The sequence below is a fragment of the Parasteatoda tepidariorum genome, chromosome 10 (genome assembly GCF_982258835.1).
Source record: "Parasteatoda tepidariorum strain Cologne lab strain chromosome 10, Ptep-v5.0, whole genome shotgun sequence".
NCBI lineage: Eukaryota > Metazoa > Arthropoda > Arachnida > Araneae > Theridiidae > Parasteatoda > Parasteatoda tepidariorum.
This window is the reverse complement of record NC_141764.1, coordinates 56972498-56981912: the sequence shown is the minus strand read 5'-3', so window position 1 is coordinate 56981912 and position 9415 is coordinate 56972498. Positions and strand designations below refer to the sequence as shown.

Below are 9415 nucleotides of genomic sequence, written 5' to 3'. Positions count from 1 at the left end.
AAGTGAATGAAATATATGTCATGATTTGTTATTACGAAGACCATTATCTAGAGCTCCCTAACTGTTTCGTGACTGGGGTGTACAGTTAATGTAATTAGAGCATCCTACCATAATTCCAGAGGTTTTTATTTATCTGCCTTCGGCCAATAATTAACTCTCTCACACATTTCTTCTTCCAAAATTACTTCAGAGACTGAATTTTGATTAAAAATTAGTAGAAGCTGCTTAAGTTTTGAATACTTGGGTTTTTCAAATTATTTCAGTCACATTTTACATATTTTAAAGCAATTTTGAAAAAATAATCCTATTTCAATGTTTTGAGACACGAAAGTTTTCGATCCTTTATTCTATCATAAACTCACAAACTGCATAAAAACCTAAGAAATTAAGCTTAAATGAAGTATTGTTTAATCAGAGTAAATATTTAAACATAATTAACTTAAAGTGCATTGAACTGTTAATTTTTATGAATTGTTGATCTTTATCCTTCCATTCTTTTACAATCACAATTTTTTCGACTTATCGTTTTTCACTTAGAAAAGGAATTTTCTTTCAGAATCAAGTAATTTTGTTCATTTTTGTGTGTCCTTGAATATGACTGCTGTTTTGCTTGACTCTTCAATTTTCAGTTATTTGTTGCTAAAGAGAAAAATAGATCCATGGAATTATAACAATTTGCTTACAGAACTATCCCAGCAAAAACATAAGTTCTGGCCATCTTCGAAATTACTGACGGTACTGATTGAAAAGTGAAGGTGCAAATTACTGTCAGCTGGGTTGATTGCTGGGCCACCCTATGAACTTTTGCCAACATTGTAGGAAGTGTTGGGCCTGTACATTACAAACAGCCGCATCCCGTCAGTCTGAATCTACCCAATGGGCCACCAAGTTAAAGTTGTCTGCTGCCGCCAGTGAAGCGGTCGAGCGAGTAACTGTAACTGTGAATTTATTGTTTAGAAAAAGAAGCACGTTGGATTCTTATAATTTTCAAAAAAGGTAAGGTTTTATTTTTTTCTATTACATTGAAGTTATTATTTTAGTCATTTTTGATTTACTATTGTTCAAATATGTTTACGACGTGCAGATTTCGGTTTACAAAGAACCGCGTTTGAAGTGCTGTTTTGGCGCTATGTTTTAGATTGGCAATCATCTTTATTCAATTAATACATCATAATTAACACCTTTCTAAGATAGAATAATAAAAAATATTAAATTTAATTCAATGAAAATGTACAGACAAATGTTTTATCAACACCAAGATCGCCGCCAAATTTTTAGCGACAATCGAGCAGTAGCACGCCAAAAACAAATATAAATTCTGTTGTATGATGACTCTTTAAGTGCAATTCATAATATGTTGTAGCATATGATATAAATCAGGTTTATCTAAGTATATTATGAAAATAGGTTTGTATAATAATCAAGAATTTTCATTAAAACTTATTTCTTTATGTTAAATAATATTTAGATTTTAGTTAACTAATTGCTGTTAGTAATATTAAAAATTGTTTCTGTTATATGTATTTCATTTTAATGAAATTTTTGAGCTAAATTCAAGTGTAAAAATAGGTAAAGGTTTAATAATTTATACTAAATAGTTTAAATTAAGATGAAAAATTTATTTGTACATGTTAATATAAATAATTGCGAAGAATCGTGCTGTGAATTCTTAAACAACCTAAAAAAATATAGATTATGGAAAGTTTTTTAGCACGCAGTTGCTCATACTTAATTGTATATTGGCTAACCCCACTTATACAAAAAAAAAATATTACAAAATTCTTTTATATTTTGAAATCAATGTTAAGTTACTTCATAATTTTTGTTAAGAGTTAAGTGAATAATGTTTTTATTGTGAATTTCAAGTTAATATTCATATAAAATAATGCCCGATTTTTATAGGGATTACAAAAATATATAAAAGTTCAACACAATATGAAAACAAAATTCATACTCAATAAAAATAACAAACAACTCTTTTTCTATTAGTTTTAAAAATGTTAGAAAACCTGTTAGCGCTCTCCATGAATTTCTATAGGTTTTCTTATTTCTTGCTGTGTTTATTATTAATTTAATGAACTCGCACTCGTATTGGTAACATGCGATCAAAATTTCTACTTTTCGACTAGTTAGAGTACTAAAATCTACAGGAGCTCTGTACTTGTTGACAATTTAAATTACAATCATTTCCTGACCGCTATAGACAGAATATAATACCATTTTATTTACAAGTACAACTTCTTAAAAGGATGTTTGACCACTTTCGAAGTAGCCGAGGTGCTTCAAATTTAACTTGTATTCTATTGAGAAAACAAGTTATAACTGCTTCCAAATCACTGAAAGCTAAATTTATAATAATTTTTTGCAGAGAATCTTTCAGTGGAAATAAAAGTTTTTCAATTAACTCCTTGAAAGATTTTCAATGCTAACCTTATATTTTGTGATCCTAGAGCCGAACTTAGAAAATTTTGTTGTTTTATTGTTGACAATTCTGTTAAGAAAATTTCCTGACCTGCAAGTTATTTTTCTCATTCTAATTTCTGAAAAATATTATTCTAATTTTCATTCAAACGTTTTGAGTGCCCGTTGTGTAATGCTTTTTAAATTTTTGCTGAAAGTTAAGCGAAATTTTTTTTACTGTATATCTCAAGTTAATATTCACATGAAAGTAAGACCTTTTTTTTTCTTTTACCTCTTTAAATGTTAGAAAACCTGTGCCAGTCCTCCATGAATTTCTGTAAGTTTTATTACTTAATGTATTTATTATTTATTGAATTATCTCGCTTTCATGTTTGTAACAATGGTAACTTGCAATTGAAATTTCTACTATTTTCCTACTGAGTGAAGTACTGCGTCTCTGTTCTCATCAACTTCACTTTCCAAGTAGCTGAAGTGCTCCAAATTCAACTCTTATTCCATTGACAACTTACATCTTATCACTTAAAGGAATTTTTTTTTCTTAAACTAAATATCAAATCCTTATATTGAGCTTTGTATGGAAGTGCTAGACTAATATAATTATTAATAATAGTTTATTAGACACAATATGCTTTAATATTAGATTCCATTGAACACTAATTTAAACGTAAATTTACGAGTAGTTTGAAACACGGCTTAACGAAAAAATCTAGCCGCTTTTTTTTATTGATAATTTTCTTATTTTATTTTCATAATCTGTTTTGGCTTGCGCAAAATAGTTGTTGTTTGCCTGTCAGTCTGACCACAGCAAAGTGAGGGTTTAAACGCACATATTTTAAATTATTGTACTAGGGGGCGAACCATATGGAAACGACAAAAATTTGATTATAATCAATTTGAAAAGTTTTTTTCAAAATAAATTAAATTTCAAAAATGACTTTTATGTGAAACTTTTCTATTTTACATAAATTAAATTGAGAAAAGCAACTATTACCAACAAATTCCCCTGCTACAAATTTTTAAATTTATTAATAGTTAAAATGATTTATCAATTAACTTATTTTTTTTTCATCATCTGCAGAATCTTTGATGTGCATAAATAATTTAATATTATTTTGAGAAGTAATATTTTAATTATTATTATTTGAATTATGATTTTAAAGAAGGATTAAGGACATTTTAATGTATTAAGCGAATTCATTTATAAAGTACAGTGAATTCTCACTTATGCACCAGTCTTTGGGACCAAGAGAAAAAGTGTATAAGATTTAAAAAACAGTAAGTTCATGCTAATAAGAAAAGCTTCAGATTCAGCAAAAGCTAAATTTACAATAATTTTTTGCCGAGAATCTATTAGTGGGAGTAAAAAAATAAATTTCAATTAACTCTTAGGAAGATTTTCAATGCTAACCTTATATTTTGTGTTTTTTTTTATTGTTGACAATTCTGTTAATAAAATTTCCTGGTCGAAAAGTTATTTTTCTCATTCTAAATTTCCTGGCCTACAAGTTATTTTTCTCATTCTAATTTCTAAAAAATATTTTAATTTTTATTTAATCTTTCTGGGTGTCCATTGGGTAATACTTTTTAAATTTCTGCTAAGAGTTTACCGTAAAATATTTTTACTGTATACAAGGTAATATTTACATAAAAATATGACCTTTTTTTTCCTTTTAGCTTTTCAACCTGTGCCAGTCCACCATGAATTTCAGTAAGTTTTTTAACTTTTATCATATGCAGAATCTTGGATGTACATAATTAATTTAATATTAGGTACTTTGAGAAGTAGTATTTTAATTATTATTACTTGAATTATGATTTTAAAGAAGAATCAGGGACATTTTAATGTATAAAGCAAATTTATTTATAAAGTGCAGTGAATTCTCCCTTATGCATCAGTTTTTGGGACCAAGAGAAAAAGTGTATAAGATTTTAAAAACAGTAAGTTCATGCACATAAGAAAAGCTTCAGATTCAGCGAAAGCTAAATTTACAATAATTTTTTGTGGAGAATCTTTAAGTGGAAATAAAAAAATAAATTTCAATTAACTCTTTGGAAGATTTTAAACGCTGACCTTATATTTTGTGATCCTAGAGGCAACCTTAGAAAATTTTGTTCTTTTATTGATGACGATTCTGTTAATAAAATTTCGTAGCCTGCAAGTTATTTTTCTCATTCAAATTTCTAAAAAATATTATTCTAATTTTTACTTAATCTTTCTGGGTGTCCGTTGTATAATGTTTTTTAAATTTCTGCTAAAAGTTTACTGAAAAAATTTTTTACTGTATATCTCAAGTTAATATTTACATAAAAATAAGACCCTTTTTTTTTCCCTTTTAGCTCTTCAAATGTTGGTAAACCTGTGCCAGTCCACCATGAATTTCTGTAAGTTTTATTACTTTTATCATCTGCAGAATCTTTGATGTGCATAAATAATTTATTATTTTGAGAAGTATTATTTTAATTATTATTATTTGAATTATGATTTTAAAGAAGGATTAGGGACATTTTAATGTATTAAGCGAATTCATTTATAAAATACAGTGAATTCTCATTATGCTTCAGTCTTTGGGACCAAGAGAAAAAGTCCATAAGATTTTAAAAACAGTAAGTTCATACAAATAAGAAAAGCTAGATAGAAAAGTTTCAATAGCTGAATAAAACTACAAATAGTCGTGAATAGCGGCTAAACCTTCTAATTGTTTTTAATGATTTCGAGTAATGTTTTTGTCATCTCTGTTTTCGTGTAAACTGAGTAATAGTAATCGCTATAGCTTTACATTCCTTGACCAAAAACTAACGTTTTAATTGGTGGTGGGAAAGACACTGCTAGATAAATTTTGAAAGCATATGGGTGGTATATATGGTGGTTTCAATGTGGGTGGTGTGATAGATAAGACACCTTATTCAAATTCATATAAAAAATGTCTTCCTAGAAACAATAAAGGTGAAAAAAATCCCATAGGAAAGAAAAATGAACTGTATTACTAGATCCAGTAACTTATTTCCTTTTATCTGTAACGAAGATTGTTTATTTGCTTTAAACTGAAAACTTTTTCTAAAAAATGGGATTATTTTTTTCTATTTAAACAAAAAATAAAATCAAAATTTTAGACTTTTAAAAAAAAATTGTGTGCTGAATTGAAATATTTATTTTCTGAATGATGCATAAAGAATTATAATTATTATTATTTTCCTATATAATGATCAAGGGCCTTTGAAAACCTTTGTATATATGCAAAAGGCACATAAAAGAGGTGGCGCAGAAGTGATTGGTCACTGTACGTAGTTTTATATTTTAATAATGGTTATTAATTTTCATTTTAATCGTTCACTTCCCTATTCAATGAAAAAAAGTGTTATATTTATAAATTTTATTGATGTATATAAAATATTTTTTTAAAAATTTTATTAAGTACAGTAAGATTTTGATTGTGAAAACACAATCATATTTAAAAACCTACCTTGTTAACATAGCTTAAAAACGTGTAGGTTAAAGAGAAAAAAAAAAGTAACGACAAAGTACTGATTTGAAGCATCTTGAAACTAACCTGTACAATATTGAATGCCTTCTAAGACATTATTTGGTAGAAAAAATTTTTGCGATAAGAACAATTTTTTAGTCCAAGCAAATAAAATGCCCCGTAAAAGTTAAAAAATTCTTAATAAAATGTGTAAGTAAATTTAATTTATGGTAACTAAGAAATAATGTTAATAACACCTACATTTCACTTATTTATCTATTCTTCAATAGTACAAAATATTTTTATTTGGCAAAAATATATACACCTACCTTTTTAAAAACAAAAAAGTTTTCTTGAAACAGAAGTTTAAAATGTAAACACATTAGGAATCTCTAAACTAACATTTAAGTGCGACAGAAGCAAAAAGATTATAGAAATCTTACGATTTTATGAGTTAAACGAGATGAAAAACATCAGAACCAGTTTAATTGCATATTGAAATGTTGAAGTTTTTAAAGATTCTTTTTAACTTTCCGCCCTATAAACGGGTTGTGGTTGTGTGACGTGGGCGACCCTGCTTCACCACAGGTGCCCACTGGGTAACGAGAAGAAAGTAGTAGTTCTGGCATTCCTGTGGCCAATGGGACAACCCCCCCAATGCCTGCAATTTAAAAAAAAAAAGGGAAAAAAGTCTATAATAAGGAAACGCCCATTGTAACGCTCCTGTCCTTGGGCAATCAAACAGGTTTAAATGTTTTCAGTCTAATTTTTCTCTGAATTATTCATTAGATTTAAATAAGTTTTGTTTCTTTTTATTTGTGGCCCATAATGTGTGTATCCTATTACAGAGTTTATTTGCTAGAATTCGAAAAGTATATGTTGAAAGTGGTTAATGTGCAACTCCTGCTATTCTAATCTACAGAAAATGACAACTAATTTTTCTGTATCAAATAAAAATGCAGTGTACCTCCTCGAGAAGGGCCAACCGTCCTCACTGCCCTTTGACGACACTGTCTGATAATATTCCTTTTAAAAAATTTAATGTGTAAATGATGATTACACACTTTTAAAATTATTCGTGTTAATAAGTTTGATTCAGATACCATTACAAATATTTACTTTGTTAATTCTCAACTGGTTAAATTTTTAAAAGATTTTTTTAGTATCAATAAGTTTATTAAAAGATTTTTTAAAAAATTTGAAATGAATATTTTTTTTAAAAATATGTACCTTTCAATATTTATTTTTAATTAATCGTTTATTAGTTAATAGTTTAAATTATGGAAAAAGCCTTCAAGTTTAACAATATTTTTTTCTATTGCACAATGTTTTCTATTGCACAATGATTTTCTATTAGCATGTTTTTTTTCTTTGTAAGCTACAAATTTTTCTCATTTTGATAATGGGTGAGAACTACTTTTTGAAATATACATGTAAAATAGTAGGTATAGGATGGTAATTTTACAGTCGTTAAGAATCGAATTCAGCTGTTACATAATAGTACACATTTTGTTAACTATTTACGGTGTTAATTAAAAGCCCTTTAAAAACCTTTTTTTTTGTCAAGGGTATACAATTAAAAATTTAATCATAAAAGTAAAGCGAAAAAGAAATACTATTGATACATTCGTGCATGTAAGTAATATATATTTAAAAGTAATTTTTCTTCTATACCTTTCCTTGAAACAATAATTTACATTAGAATATCATAATTGTTTTAAATATTAAATGCAATAAAATTGAGCACCATAAAATTAATGAAGAAAAAACTGCATGTTTTTTAAAATTAAATATTTTCTGAGAAAAGGTGAGCACAAAATTAAACACCCTGAATAACTTTTCATTTAACAGTTAGATTTTCATGTACTAGTTGTCAATCTTAATGGGTTCGTGAGTCAATATTCAATAATTTCATTCAGAAAGGAATTTTATGTTCAAAATCTTTCTAAATTATAAGACAGGTGTATGTTTTGCATGGTGTTACTAATTTGAAGACTAATTTGATGAGTCAAAATTTATCAATGAAATGATAAAAGCAAAAACTTTTCGATAGAAATTTTAGTTTTAAAAGCTCATTTTCACAAAAATACTTATGTTTTTAAAATATACGATTTGCATAATTTTTATTTTATTATCCTCTCTTTCAGGAGAACTCTTCTGTGCTATTCCAAGTGATTCTATGTAGACAAAGATATGATTTCTCTGTTGTTTTTATTATTTTTAAAATTAAATTGAAATTTGTGTAATATTTGTATTGATTAAGGTTATGTCTTTGTATTTATATGTCTTTGTATAATAAAATGTTTGCAAGAGACAATGTTGATTATTCATTTAACTAATTTCAGGGTACATTCAATTCATTACATGACTGGCTACATTTGTACATTTTTGTCCAATACACCTATTTTTTGTTAAATTTGCTGCAAGACTAAATATAATCAGTAAAACATGAATTCATGATCAGTATCGCACTAAATGATCATCTCTGGACAGCCTCTTAATATTATCGGCTGTAGGTTGTATTTATTTTTGTATAGGGTACAATAGTATCACTAGATTCCTTAAGAACACAGCTTTTATTTTAAAACATATATATACTGACTACAAGCTATTATAGACATATATATTAACTTCAAGTTAAAACTTGAAAAATTACTTGTGAGATACAGAATTTTCATAATTCTGGACAGCAGTTTTATTATTCTGCTTTTAAGTAGAATATCACTGTAAAGAAAAGATTATTACATATGTTTACCTAGTTTAAAAATGTATTGATAAGTGGAAGCATAGATTGTGCACAGCAAATCTTTAGGACTAAGGGGTTGAACTGTGTAAAAAATATTCTTTGCATAAAACAATTTAAATGAAAAAATTAACCTAGAAATATTTTCTTAGTTCATATATTAATAATTTATTCAGAAATGTATTAGATAGCTAGATATTTATTTAGCTAATTGAATTAAATAAAAATTAGGTTTGTGGGTTTTAATTACTCCTGTAACTAGGTCAATGACCTCTCGTAAACCTCTATAAACTAAAGGGATGCTGCTGGGTGTATATAAATTGCTGGCCCTCAATTATTGATTCATTGATTACCCTCTACTGGAAAATGTCGGGCAATCACTCACCCAGCGCGTTTCAGACAGTAACTGCTGGGTTAGGTACTACCGGCCATCGATAGGCCGGTATTGTTGGCTCGACAGAAGGCCAGCTATTCACTTTAGTACAGTTGAAAGTGACTTTTGCCAGCACAGACCCGTCGCTTTAGCTGGTGGCAAACAGCAGTTTTGTGGAGCTGGACCTACAGATTTGTTTTTGCTGGGATGGTTCTGAGTTTTATAGAACTTCCTGCTGTGCTTGCTAGATATAGGAATGATTTTCACAGTTTCTTTGAATAGCTTTGCCATTTCTATTTAATATGCTAAAATTTATAAATCATTGCATCAATATTGGTGCCTGATTGAAATTTCCCAGTAATTTTTTTCGGAAGAAAGAGGTTAAATGTGAACAGGGAATTTAAGAAAAATTTTCTT

At 27.8% G+C, this 9415-nt stretch overlaps 1 long non-coding RNA gene across 4 annotated transcripts; it reads left to right on the top strand.

The window, feature by feature from the left end:
- Nucleotides 1-691: 691 nt before the first annotated feature.
- LOC147802948 (uncharacterized) lies at nt 692-8199 on the top strand. Of its 4 annotated transcripts, none has more exons than XR_015429882.1 (5): nt 692-996; nt 2708-2737; nt 4096-4129; nt 4759-4803; nt 8030-8199. It is a non-coding gene; the product is annotated as an uncharacterized LOC147802948 (long non-coding RNA). The 4 variants fall into 4 exon arrangements; XR_015429885.1 differs by lacking the exon at nt 692-996 and adding an exon at nt 1025-1407; XR_015429883.1 differs by lacking the exon at nt 2708-2737.
- The last annotated feature ends 1216 nt before the right edge of the window (nt 8200-9415 follow it).